Consider the following 15,448-nt stretch of genomic DNA (forward strand, 5'->3'; position numbering starts at 1 on the left):
TACTAATCGTTTTATGTTTCATGTGCTTGTACTGCAAATGTACAATAACAATATATCTATCTATATAAAAATATAAGATAATGTGGCATGTCAAATGAGTATGTAAGATGCTAAAAATGTAATATTTGTATTTGATTTTTGCAATATTCGCTGTGTATGTTTTGTATTGAATATAAATACAATAAATATTATAATAATATATGTCTATATTACGATTTTTTTTTTCGAGGGGGGCCATGGAATATTTTAATTTTTCCAAAGGGGGCCCTGACATCCAGAAGTTTGGGAAGCACTGGTGTAGATGATGGGGTGGGTGGATATGGTTGAGTGGTGGAGACAGAGTTGTAGAGTAGGTGAGTCTTGGACTCCCTGGAGGTGTCAAATAATAATAACAATAATAAATCTCCAGGACTCTTTAAATAAATAACAGCTACAACAAATTTAGCATAAAAGTTAACAATAAAAAGACCAATACTACAAAAACAGGCAGGAACATGAAAACTTCAGCTATATGGAGAACCTATAGAACAAGTAAAATATTTCAGCTATTTAGGCCCAATTTTTAGTGAAAATGGACAATTAAATAAGGAAATCGATAATAGAATAAGTGGAGATGGTATAATGGGAAGCCAGTTGAATAAATTTACATGCAATAAGAGAAAAATTAACCAAAACATTAAATTAGCATACAAGACAAGTTAAAATTAAAATTGGCTTGAACACTCAAGCCAATTTTAACTTATGAATCTGAGAGTTATGAGAAACATGAGGGAAGTGAACAGATTGGCATCAACGGCAGCCATATTAAACATGATAGTGGTAAGTACCTTGACATTATCATAGAGGAATGTGTGAATAAAGCTAATTTAGTTCATGGGTGTAACTTTTTCATGTAGTATTATCCAGTACACCCCCTAAGAGTACATATCAGGAATTTGATGATGTTAAACAAATGTAAATAGAAAGTAGCAAAACAGGTGTTTGATGCCAAGATCTAGATGGATTGATGCAGTCAGAAGTGCAAGCAATAGACTATGGAGGAAAATTATTGACTGGACATTAACATGTAAACTTAATATCATGTAGTACTGTCAGTATCTCATATACCCCTTGAGGGTACATATCCGGTATGGAAACCCAACAACCTTTTGGCATAGAAAAAACAACTTCTAGAAAGACAAGATTTACAATTCTCCATATGTACTTTTGGATAACACAGCAAAAAAAATTTAAGTAAAGGCTTCAATTTTGTTATTATTCCTTCAAAAATTCTCTGCTCACATCATACATTGAATTTTCTATCAAAAGATGTTATTAAGTTAGAATCCTCAATCTTGATTAAAAATGCAAGCTTTCTAAGAAACAATACCTTTAAGCAAGAAAAACAAACTAAAATATCTTAAATCAAACCAAAAGAAAGTAACAGTGAAAACGGATAAAGAAAATGCCAATGTGATCCTAAATCAGGTGGATTTTAGGATCACAGGGTCACTAAAACAATAAAAGAATTGTGAGATACATCAACATATCTAACAAGGAATGGTACTTCACACTACAATAACAAAATTAAGTTAATCTAAGGAAATTATGGTTTAATTAGTTTGGTACACACACACACACACACATAGTGCCTTGTGTAAAGAAACTTCATACCGTTTAAATATATAAAGGCAGACACCTTTAATTAGAGAACAATTCCATAGTTAATTTCATCGAATGTCTCATATATCTAGATAATGTTAGTGTGAGTTGGCGTTATAAATATTCAATTTAGATATTATTTTCATTCCTGATTTACATAGTTATTAGCATAATTTTTCCAGAAAATTTGGATATAAGAGATTGTGAGATGGAAGGACTTCTTGTGACAAGTCTAAGATAATGTGGAGTTCATAAATCATGTTTGACACTTGCAGCTTTTTGGTGTGCTTGTACAATTCCTTTTAAGATAAAATGGAAAAATGTAGCAAATTTTATATTTAAAACTGCAATAACCAGGATGAAAAAACTTTGGTGTATAGTGGTGATGGATATTCTCAATTCCATATCTATATGAAGTTTAATCACAAATGGTGGACCTATAAGAACAGATGTTCGTGCTCACATTAGTTTTTGTCCAAAACTATTTTCAGAAAATTGCAGTAATCCTGTGTATATACACAAAGCATGTTTTTTGGCTGTTTAAACTATATTTCTGGAAAATTTCAAATTTCTGAGGAGTAAACCTGAAATTGGATATCTTCAGATGAAAGCCCTTTATAATGGTTCCTTGTATTAGAATCCCATCAAGAGTGAGCCCATATAAGATTTTTTTTTTTTTGATTTGCTCTAAAGAGATAGCAAGCATCTACTGATCAGGAATGTTGTAATTGCAAGGATGCTCTGCTCAAATTTAATTTTCTGAATCTCCTTTTCATCCTTATGGTTCTGGTCAGAAGTAACTGGGTGTTCTCCCTCAAAATTAGGATTTATGTTTAGTACCTAATCTTGTTCACATGCTCTTTACTGCCACATCAGGTGCAGATAGAGCTTTTACAAGCAGTCTCAATGACAATACTTCTGACACTTAAAGCAGCACAAAGGATTCAGGAATGAAATGCTCAATGTGCAGTTCAAGAAATGTTGAAAGTTTTGTGTGTGTGTCGAAGGGGGGGGGGGGACTGTGATTGTTATTACCCTGCCAGATGTTGGACAACTGATTGTATCTTGGTTGCTGTTTTGACAAGAACGTTCCCCTGAATGGAGTTATTTTTTAAATGACTTTTGGAGATTCTTCCAGCCATTCTGGATGAAGAAGGGCAACATTTCCCTGAGTGAACACATGCCTGTGTTGAATGTATAATTAAGAATGATGGTATACGAGGGTGGTCTGAAAAGTTTGGCCTAACAATGAAAAAACGAATTTATAATTTCAAAATTATTTTTATTTTTCAACATAATCTCCCTTAAGACTAATACATTTATTCCAGCGATGCTCCAGCATCATTATCCCATTCCTGTAGTGGTTCTCAGTGAGATCTGCAAAATACCCCTCTAAAGCTGCAATCATCTCTTGATTCGAAGAAAAACGCTGACCAGCGAGGAAGAATTTTAGTTTTGGGAAGAGATAGAAGTCAGAGGGAGCCAAATCTGGGGAATAGGGTGGATGTTCCAACAATTCATAGTGCAGATCCCTTAATTTTCCCATTGCCAAAACACCTTTGTGGGCAGGTGCATTTTCCTGATGAAAGATGATATTTTTTCTTCTGCAAACCAGGTCTTTTCTCACGAATTTTTTTATTTAGTCTGGCTAAAAGATCGGAATAATATTCCCCGGTTACTGTTTTACCCTTTTCAAGATAATTAATAAACAAAATGCCTTTATCATCCCAAAACACCGATCCCGTGACCTTTCATGCTGATGGAACTGACTGTCTTCTTTAGTGCTGAACAACTGGCTTTTGACTTGTGTTTGGATTCTGGTGTGTAATGGTGAATCAAGTCATCCATAGCAATAAATCAATGCACAAAATCAGTTTTATTTTTCTTAAAAACTCCAAGCACTGTTCAGAGATTTTCATACAAGTGCATTTTTGATCTGCTGTAAGCAAGCACAGCACCCATCTTGTGCAAAGCTTTTTCATTTGCAATTCTTCATGCAAAATATATCCTACACATTCTTTTGACATGCGTATAGTCTCAGCAATTTCACGCACTTTGACTCGTCGGTCATCTAATACCATATCGTGCACTTGATCAACGATTTCTGGTGTTGTTACACTTTTTGGACGTCCTTCAGGTGGATCATCTTCAAGGCTGGTACGGCCACGTTTAAACTCGGTAGCCCATTTCTTAACTGTTGAAAATGAAGAAGATTGCCCATAAACTTTTATGAACTTCGAATGAATTTCTTTTGGCATTAAACCTTCTTTTACAAAGAATTTTATAACCGCACAATACTCAATTTTATCCATTTCAAGGGATATGTACAACACTTTTGCTTCAGACAGCTGTATAAAACAAACTACTTGATAGAATGACTTACAATTTCACATGGATACTTATGATAGATGTACCAACTTAGAGAAAAAAAAAATCTTGCCGATAGCGTTGCCATCTATTTTCAAGGCCGAGAACTTTTCAGACCACCCTCTTGATTCTTTACTGAATCTGATGTTCTTTGTAGGGATGCACTGAAACACCGAATATTCAGCTGAAGCATACTGAATTAAAGTTTATAAACAAATGTTTTTAAAAAACAGTAATTAAAAATTAATAAACATTTTAATGAGTGTATTTTTTTTGTTCAAAACATTTTTTATAAAATTTAATTGAAAATGTTTAAAATTTAATTATGCTCTGGCCAAATTGCAGAATGAAGAAAGATTAAGAAAATGTGCAATACTTCACCTAATCATGCGTTCACATGAAAAAAAAAAAAAATCTTTGAAAGTTTTAAAAACCCACTGAAGAGCTTATGAGAATACAATATTCAGCATTAGAGTTGCCTTGGCTTGCACTACTAAAAGGACACACGTGATACCAAAGCATTTGTATACTTGCCTTTTATTAGTTCTTTTGATTAAGGTTTCGCTGGTCTGTCAGCTGTTTTGAACTGCTAGTTTTCATCCGAGATCAAGCAGAAACCTTCAAGAATTCTCATTCAACACCAAAACAATTCTTTTTCAGAGAATTGTATTTTTCATAAGTGAACAGCAGTGAGTTCTTAGGGTAATTATCAGCCTAAATGTTCCTTTCAAGCATTGTAAAATAAACAGATCGATCCATATTTCATGCACTACTTAATAAACTTGGAAAATTTTTTAATTAGTGTAAGCTAAGGCAACTCCAATGCCAAGGATTGCATTCTCATTAGCTCCCTTCTTTATTCAAAACTCTCCAATATATATATATACAGGGTGGTCATAAAATAACTTCCCTCTTTGGAGGCATCTGTAGCTAAAACCAATAAACGGAATGAGACCAAATTTTATACTGAGACTTTTGAAGGCATGGGGCGATGATTTCCACGAAAAAAAGATTTATTACCAAAATTTTTTCGTCTCCCCATGCCTTCGAAAGTCTCAATATAAAATGTGGTCTCATTCCGTGTATTAGTTTTAGCTACAGATACCTCCAAAGAGGGAAAGTTAATTTATGGCCACCCTGTATATTCAGCTATGAAATAAACATGTATCTCCTATTTCTGTTTATTTTAGATTGCCAAATTTAGACTTTTAGGATATTCTTTGATTATAAAAATAAAATAAAATTTTGCTTTTCCTAAATATAATAACTTCAAAATTTTTAAGTATAGAGCGAAATTCTTCAATATGAAATAAACAAGATATTATAATGGAGAATATTATGGATTCATCCATATTTTATAGCCAAAATGTAGATAAAAACTTAAAACTTTTGAAAATTTATCAGAGATGTTTTAGAACATAACTTTCTTGTAAGCCTTATAATAATTTTCCAAAAGTAAGAAAATGTTTTTACATTTCTTACATTCCCTTGTTTCCATATTTTGTTATAAAATATAGATAAATCTGTAATGTTGTCTATTACAGTAACTATGTAAGATAAATATAGGCTTCTTACCTCTGTAGTTAATATTTTATTATGCACCCAACCTTGAGATCACTTATGAATTTAACTTTCGAACATAGCTTAGTTACAGAATACAATGAGTTTTTATTTTCTTTTCCATTGTATTTTTTTTTAACTTGGTCAGTTTGAAGCTGAGTGTTTCAGGATGGTGAAACTTAGTGCATTAATAAAGTGTGAAATATGGGTTGTGGTGTAGAGCTTGTGTGATTTAAATAGTGCAGACAAGGCAACTTTGATTCTGATCTTGTTCTCATAAGCTTGCCGGTAAATTTTTGAAACTTCATTTTCTTTCTACATTTGGCTGTAAAATAGAGATAGATCCATAATATCCTCCATTTCAATATAATAAATCTATTATTTAATTTCATAGAGAATGTTGTATTTAAAAACCAATATAGCATAAAAATCAGAACAAAATATTGAACTTATTTCTTCAAATCACAAAACTATTAAACAGAACTTATTTTAAACTGAAATATAGAAAATAATTATGGATTTTTAATTGAGAGTGGTTTATTCAGGAGTAGAATCCACAAGACGGCCTGTGCCTAGTGGTGTGCCACAAGGATCTGTTCTTGGACCACTGCTGTTTAATTTGTTCATTAATGATATAGGAAAGGATCTGAGAGGAACAGTTCATTTGTTTGCGGATGATGCAAAGTTGGGTAGGGCAATAGTGAATGCAGATGACGTCAAAATTTTGCAAGATGATTTGGATAGATTGGAGGTCTGGGCTAATGTGAATGGATGTCAATTTAATGTGGCCAAATGTAAGGTTATACATTTTGGGGTGAAAAGATTAGCAGCAGATTACTACATTGGTGGAACTGTACTCCAGGAATTTGATGCGGCATGAGATTTAGGAGTGTTGGTGGATAAGGAGTTGAAGTTTAGGGGGCACATTGCAAAAGTGGCCAAATCAGCTCATCAAATCACTTGGTTGCTGAAGAATACGTTGACAAGCAGAGACAAGCAGGTTATTGTTCCTCTGTATCGAGCCTTGATAAGCCCTCATCTCGACTACTGTGCCCAGATTTGGTCACCTAGGTTCCTTCTTGATGGGGAGGAGGTGGAGAGGATCCAGAGGCGAGTGACCAAGATGATAGCAGGTCTGTGGAATGAACCTTATGAGAACAGGTTGAGGATTTGTGGGTTGCAAAAATTGGTTGATAGGTGGAGGAGGGGAGATATGATTGAGACATTCAAATTACTGAAGGGTTTCTATAAAATTAATTCAGAAGATATTTTTGGGAACAGGGCTGGTTGTGGGAGGACTAGGGAACATCCATGGAAACTGGGCAAAAGTGTGATTAGTAAAGATGTTAGAGCTGGGTTCTTTACTTGTAGAGTGGTGAATGAGTGGAATGCGCTCCCAGAGTCTGTGGTGGATGCTGTGACAGTGAATGAGTTAAGGCGATTTATGATAGATACTGTATGAATGTAGAATAGCTGTGATGAATATGATTTGGTGCCTCCCTCGATGAGTCTAATGACTCCCTGGAGTTGCCCGTGATAATAATAATAATTTCATAATCAAAATGAATTTGCAACAAATTATGATGTAGGAAAATGAATTTTCAGTATTTTTTGGAGTATTAGGCATTAAGTGTCTTCATAAATATTTCCAACTTCTGAAAAAACTCTTTCAAGGGATAAGCTGGTAGCTAGAGCTGAAAGAAATTTTACTGTGGAAAGTTTACTAATTATTCTTGGAAACCCTCCTATTTGAATGGTTGCACAAGATAAGGGAAGGCTTTCCCCAGATTAGATGCATTTGTTATGATCCATAAATTTTTCTGCTTCGGCTGAAACCGAATATCTGAAAAACATGACAAAAACTGAATATTTAGTGCATCCTTGTTTTTCATTGATGTGCTAATGGTTTCTGAACTTAGTTGGGGCTTGTTGAAAGCCCTGGTAAACATAAACATGAAAAATTAATCTTTCTCTGGTTCAGCACCATACTACACCACCACAAGCCTTGGACCGTATCCTCAAATCATGGAGAAAGGGACTCGGTGCCACACCACTGACTCTTGCAGGCAAGCCTACTAGCTTGATTGATCCTGGCTAGGCCATCCAGGACCACCCATTTTGCAAAATTGCATTTTTAGATGTGCAATTTGGAAAGCTCACAATTCCCTTTTCCAGATGTGTATGGTTTGCACCACATAGCAAGTATGGTGGCAAGGTGTTGGATTCCAGTGATGGTAATCTGGAAGACAGGAGAGTGAAAAAGATTTAGAAATAGGGGAAAGAATATGGGAAGTATAAAAAAAGAGGCACTGTTCTTTTCACTCTTCTATCACTGGAAGGATCCCCTCCACCATGAACAAGTCTGACATGGAAGGGCCACAAGGTGTAGGCAGATGATCAGGTTGTGATGTGAATCTCAAAAGTTCAGCATACATACATACATCCACCATTTCACATTGGTTCCATTGACATTTTAAGCTTCTGTGTTTAGTAGAGTTGGCTGAAAGAGAATGCACCATTTGTGGTGCTTATCCACGTCCACATGCCCTCCATTTTTAAAGATTATACAGATATTGTGAGTCAGATTCTATCATATTGCAACCCATGTTTTACTCATTCAAAGGTTATAATAGCTATCTAAAAATGAATTTTCAGTTTCTGAAGACAATGAAATACAAACATGTTCTCTACATATCTAACACAACTTTGATCCTACATTAACAATGTACAAACATAATACTACAGACAAATAGGAAGTTTCATGATGTCATACTAAAAATATATTACAAGTGAATCTTCACTGATGAATACTACTCTATGCAACAAAAATAAAGTTTAAGAACATACAATTAATCCGCTATGAGTGATATGGTTTGCTGGTTCTTCTACTCCGATGCTGCCCTGAGCAACCACTTATTCTTTAAACAAACTTTATAAAAAAAAATAAGGAGAGACTAGGACTATTGAGTATGAATTTGATTTCAGATGCATCTCATTATGAACACATACAAGATATTTAAGTGATAAATGAATTTGACTCATTCAAAAAAAACTTCTAAGTTGCATTAGACCTCCAGTAAGCAGATCTAATGCAACTTAGAAGTTTTTTTTGTTTTTTCTTCTTCAAGAGCAGGATTGTGGATTGTTGCTAGCTTGGCTGACCAAATGATTAGCATACCTCACTCTCCAACTAACAGATGACAGTTTTGAATCCTGCCATGGACATGGAAGGTCGTGAATATTTTAGATGGGAGATAAATTTCATTTCGTAGTGTGAGAGACAGTTCTGCTTATTGGGGACCTCCAGTTTTTTTGTTTGGCCTCTAGAGCCAAATCATTATACATTGTAAATGACAAACAAAAAAGTTTGTCCTTGATAGAGATCTAATAGCAAAGCAGGAAAATGAATACCAGACACACAGAAATGTTTTGGGAAAATTTGGAAGGAAAAATGCAAAGCTAATAATAATGGTAAGCAAACCACTGAATTTCTGTTCAGTACATGAAGTAGTCATTACTTATGTCATACATTCAATGGCAATATCATATTAAAAACGAGGATATTAGGAAAGAACTTGACATTGTCAACATCCAGGAATGCGTTAGCAGAGCTAATCTCAGGTGGTATGGTCACTTAAAGAATGGGCGAAGAAAGCTTAGCAAAACAAGTGTTCTCTGCCAGGTTGGCAGCAAAACGACCCAGAGGAAGATCAAGATATAGGTGGATTGATACGGTACAAAGTGCCTTAGACGATAGAAATATAAGATCTGATAATGTTGGAGTCTTGACAAGTAACAGACTGATTTGGAGGAAAGTTGTAGATAGGAAGTTAGTAATGATGTAATTTTTTTCATGTAGTACTATCATATCCTGTACACCCCTTGAGGGTACATGGCAGGAATTTGATGATGATGATGATGATGAGAAATTTAAATGGACAAGAAAATTGTAGATAGGAAGTTAGTAATGATGTAATTTTTTTTTCATGTAGTACTATCATATCCTGTACATCCCTTGAGGGTACATGCCAGGAATTTGATGATGATGATGATAATACATAAAGGGATCAAATAAGAAAAACGTATGGGCTTCTGTTCGGATGGAGCTTGCACCTTACAGGCAGGCATAGTGGGGTTGTTTCTAAGGTAAAGGAAGTAGCTCCAGATATGAATTGTGTACATTGTTTCATATATAGGGAAGCGTTAGTCTCCAAAGGAATGTCACTAGAATTTAAAACTGTGCTATACAACGCTGTAAAGCTAGTTAATTTTATTAAGGCTCGACCGTAAAATAACAGGTTATTTTCAGTATTCTGCGATGAAATGGGCAGTGAATATATACAACTTTTGCTTCATTCTGAAATTTGCTGGCTTTTATAACATAATTATATAAATATCATTTAATTGTTTAATAAAAATTAAAACTTTGTTCGATGTTGATACACTTTTAATCGTTTACTTCCAATTTAATTAATTGGCAAAAATTGTTATAAATGGCACAGTTTTTCCCAAATGTTGGCAATCAACACATGGCTTTTTAAAAATATTACATAACTTAGTGGTCCGTAGAATTGTTTTAGGCATTTTACTGGTCCTTGGGCTTAGAAAGGTTGAGAAATGATGATCTAGAGTAACTACTTTGAAATATTGATAAATAAAACAAGAGGAGGAAGAAAACCTTCAAGCCAAATGCAATCAGGAGTACATATTAATACTAGAGGTAAAAACATATCAAAATCCTAAAATATAACAAGGCAACTAAGATTATATTCTACCAAATATTTTCAAACATTCTGGTATAATATTTCACAGTTACTGTACTGCATCATTCAGAATGTCAAATTCCAGATGGCTCAACCATCAACCAACTTTGATGGCTGAGCCATCAAAGTATCCATCTGTAAAAAAATATAAATGGAACAATGAGAATTACAGAGGAAGTGTTAAAAGTAACATGCAAGCAAACATGGAACAGAAATCAATGTCAAGTATCTTAACCAGGAAATGAAACTTGTGGTACATCACTTTTAGTTGCCAATCACTTGTCACCCAAGTACTCTTATTGGCCCAAAGTAATGTATATCACTAAGTGCAAGATTAAATATGCAAAGACATCACATCAAATCCAACCCTGTTTCCCTTTTATTTTCCATTAATGCTTCACATACTAATGTGTAGAGAAAATACAATGGAGTAGTAGAGGAAACAATGTCATATCTACATATTGAAGTGAAGGATCTCACAGGAGGGAAAAAAATCTCAAAATCCAGATTTTCCTGATTTTTCCTCCTGTAAAGCAGACAGAGAATTATTTATTGAATACCAGGTAGTTTCAAATAACAACCTGGGTAAATTTCAAAATGGGACACTGGACAATGCAACTTATGGTAAGAATTTTTAAGATGTTAGAAAGTGCAACTGTAGAAGTGATTTTTGTTGGAGATCCAAATAGAGAAGTAGGAAATGAATATGACATAGAAATGTTTTATGAAAGCTTATATATATATATATATATATATATATATATATAAATGATAGTCCCAATCTATAATAGTTAAGCACCAGCTAGATTTCTGCTCAGAGCACAGACTGGTCATTGATAACAGTGTTCCAACATAAAAATATGCATACATTCGCATGAAGAGAACAAATAAAGTCTAGTTGTATTACTGATAATTTTTAAAATTAGTAAACAAAGCTGAAATAACACTTTTATTTTGTATATAATTTTATTTGTCTTCGAATAAAACAACAAAACATCACAATATTATCTAAATATATAAACAGTCAGTTTTGTTTTATATACAACACTTTTGAAGTGCATATGAGTAAACTATATGAAGCTAATTGCATTCAATTAATTCAGTTAATCACATATGTACATCATATACAAACTCTTCAAGGAGATCAAGTGTACAAAATGTATTAAAGACTTCATTCTGGTTTACAATCTAAGTTTAATCTAGCTATATATATATATACAAACTGAAATATTCAGACAGCCGGCAAAAAAAAGTTTTAGCTCATTTATGCAAGTATTAATCATTTCATTTATATAAAAACTAGTGCTACTAGCTGCAGCCCAAGTAAAAGAAACAATGGATAATATAAATTTTCTAGTCATGGATTTTCTATTATGTTATGTAATTTCTCACATTTCGGTTAATAATGTTCTGTTAAAATTATATATGTTAGGTTAACTTCTTATTTCATTCTCAAGTGCAGTTTTCTTAATATACCCTACTTTATAAATTACTTTCAGATCAAAAACAACCTATTAAGATAATTTTTCTTGACTAAAAATTTACATTATTCTAAACAGGAATACAGTATAGAGGATACAATCAGTATACAATTTTTTTTGGTAATGAATAAAATTATAAATAAAATATTCTTGATTTCTAAATTTTGGGTGTTGCTAAGAGGACTATAACTAATCATCTCTGTCACATTATTATTATTTTTTTTTAAATACTCTGATCACCAATCACAAAATATTTTGCACTATACCACAAAGTATTTATTTAAAAAAATTATTTTAATTTTAAGGTAAAAAATGAATTAAGAGGCCACTTCTGATTTTAATGATAAGAAAATAAAACTGCAGAAAAACCTTGCAATTTTCAAAACCTTATTGTGATAACACTTCAGTATCCTTGTTCATTTGAATGTCTAATGTAAATCACTCAATGATTATATTAGATGTTGATATAATCCACTGCTTCTCATGCAAAATTATTTGCTGAACACTCATGATATATTTTAGTAAATAGCATGCTACTTAAAGGCCAGGGCAATTTATTTATCTCAAGTATTAATTAATTCTGCAAATAAACATGATATGTCCAAGTTGCACAGATATTTTCTGCATTTCAACTACAACAGATACTTCTATTGCTTTAACAACTTTTGCATAGCATGCTAGTAGCACAAGTACATTTCACTTCTTGTGTCTAGTTAGGATTATTTATAGTGCTAACTTAGATTTTATAAAATAACTATATAATATGAACCGCTAGAATGCTGTCTCATTACCATGAAATATTTTAAACAATACCCTGGTATAAAATAGTCCTCATTTATGCACAAATGTAGATACAGAAACTTAAGAGAACTGTTTCATGCTGCTTTAATATTCTATTTGCAAATATCTGACACTGATGGAAAGACTTTTTTGAAACCAAAGAAAGAATTTTATAAACTTTTATATGATATTAATTCCTTCATATCCCCCCCCCCCAAAAAAGGATAAGCATTTCTGCTTATCTGAGAAGATATGTAAATAATAGGAGGTTGGGATTTAGAAAAAAGGTATAGTTGGCAGAAATGTGGCTAGAATGATTCTTCTGCAGGTGTTTGCACTACAGAAGTCCAAAGTATTATAAGTCTGTCTGAGTGGGACTGTAAACAGCAGTTTCCAAACCTAAACCTGTAGCCTGGTATATCAACAGCTCTATTAAACTTTTTAAATGTTTCTATAATTAAAATTTATTCACTCAGTGGTACATAACCAAAAAAAAAAAAAAAAAAACAGTAATTTACTCTCACCTATCCCATAACTATCAGATCTGTTATGCAATCAATCTGATTAAACATGCTGTTGTCTTGATTTATGCCAATGAAAACTGTAGCACAGGGTTCATTTTGCACCAGTTAATGTTTAATTTAGATACAAAATGCAATCTCACTAACACTTACTTTCAACTAATTTGAAAGTAAATCTTAATAGGAACATTTGCAATGATCTGAATAAGTAGGCACACTTGGAAATGCTTCAAATTCTGCTTATTAGAACTGAATGTAATGTACACTTTAGAGATATTTATAAAAAATGATTTTTTATACTTATGTTTGGTTCATTTAAAAAACTTTCAGGAGGGAATTTTCCAATATTGCTTAGAATCTATGGAGAGAGAGGGCAAATTTAGGTAACACTGCTTGAACTTCGACTACCCCTTTTCACTATAATCATTTGGTTGATCTTTACTGTTTTAGTTTTTGTTATCAGAAGTGCACTGATAACAAAAACTGGTCTTGTGGGAAAGAAAAAAAAAATCAGAAGCAGTGATAGATAGAAGAGGTAGAAAGCATTCATTAAGAATGCAATCAAGAGTGCATATATATCAATACTTGGAGAGAATGCCATATAAAGCATGAAATGGCAGAAACAACAAAACACTGCATAATTCAGAAGGTCAAATTCCAGATGACTAGAATAAAGTAAGTTTTCAAGTAAGATTTATGCAAGCATACTTAAAAAATAAAGTGGGGAGGGCAAAAGAAGTATGGAATTTGCAGGAGAACCAGCTGAACAGGATTTATCACCATCATGGGAAAATAACAATCTGTATTTAAGTTTAGTAGATCTAGAAAAGGCATATGGTATGATAAGAGAAACTCCTTAAACCCCACCAGTACAAATGATGTAAATGAAATATCATGCAGAGCAATATATAAACTGTACTTAAGCTGTAAGTTAACAATTAGGATTAAAGGATATATAAGATGACAGTATGATATGAAATCAGGTATAAGACAAGTGCACACTACCCTCCACAGTTATCATCTATTGGGATCACATTATGAGAGGAATATTAAACCTGATATCAGAATTGAATATCAAACTTGGCTCTTTGCTTTATGCAGATGATGTACTCCTAAATAAATCTGGTGCAAGTCTCCAGAATAATAGCTGTAACAAATATTTATGAAAATCAGTGATGAAAAGACCAAAATATGAATGGGTAGGCACATAGCAAATTTTAACTGCATTCTCAATGGAGAACCTAGAGAACAAATAAAATATTTCAGCTAGTTAGACAAAGTTTTACTGACTTTGCTAATTTGCAAGAAACATGGTGATCACTAATCATGGTACAATACACTATGTACTAGTATAGCTCTGAACTCTGTATAATTCTTGAATCTGGCCAACCTTAGAATACAGCTAAACAATTTGGGGTGGCAGCAAAAAATTTCTCTAATTCTGAAACCTTGTGTGTGAGACTGATAGATTATATATAAATATCATGTAAGCATTAAACATGATTTCTCAATGGTTGCAATGAAAACATTTCTTTCATAATTTCATAGGAATTCAGCAATAGTGAGAAAAGGTATTTACATTTTTTAATTCAATTTTTCCCTCCCTTTAAAAATGGTTTTCAGAGTTTGGAATTTGAAGAAATGAACTAAAGGTTAAATTCTAACGACCTAAAATTTTCCTTATTCCTACGCATACATAGATGATTGAAACCAGACATGTAAATAGTACTGTTACTAACAGAGTAATTTTTTGTAACTACCTTATTAGTAATTAGCCAGAATGGTTGGTTGAACAAATAGCATACCTGCCCTGCTCTTCAACCAACAGGATGTGGGTTTGAATTCCACATGGATGCTTGTGATGAATATCTTTTAGGTGGTGTATATATATATATACACATATATATATTTCATCACCTACTTATTTTGCATGTGGCTTGAAAAAAGTCCACATCTGGTCTCTAGATACCCTTTGTCCACCCCAGTACTGTTATTCACTATAAGTTTATAACCTTTCACAGGTGGGATTCACATAAAAAATACTGCCTCCAAATTCTGATCTTATTTTGTGTACTTACTGTGCTTTGTTAATGACCGTGTTATGCTAGCCATTTTTATATATCCTATATAAAAATGGCTCTGGAAGTCATTTCTGAAAGGTTAGTACTTCTTTCCCAAAACCTAAATTCCTGATACTTTGGATCTTTTTTTTTAACCAGTTCTCCTACCAGATACAACATAGGGGTCACCTCTCATCTTGGCAACTCAGATCACAATCCTGTGAAAATTTCCAATACACACATATAATGTCCTCTCGCCAACGAGAGAGAGGGCA

The sequence above is a fragment of the Typopeltis vanoorti genome, chromosome 9, assembly GCF_054136105.1.
Source record: "Typopeltis vanoorti isolate ZY-2024b chromosome 9, IOZ_Tvanoo_1.0, whole genome shotgun sequence".
In the NCBI taxonomy this organism is placed as follows: Eukaryota; Metazoa; Arthropoda; class Arachnida; order Uropygi; family Thelyphonidae; genus Typopeltis; species Typopeltis vanoorti.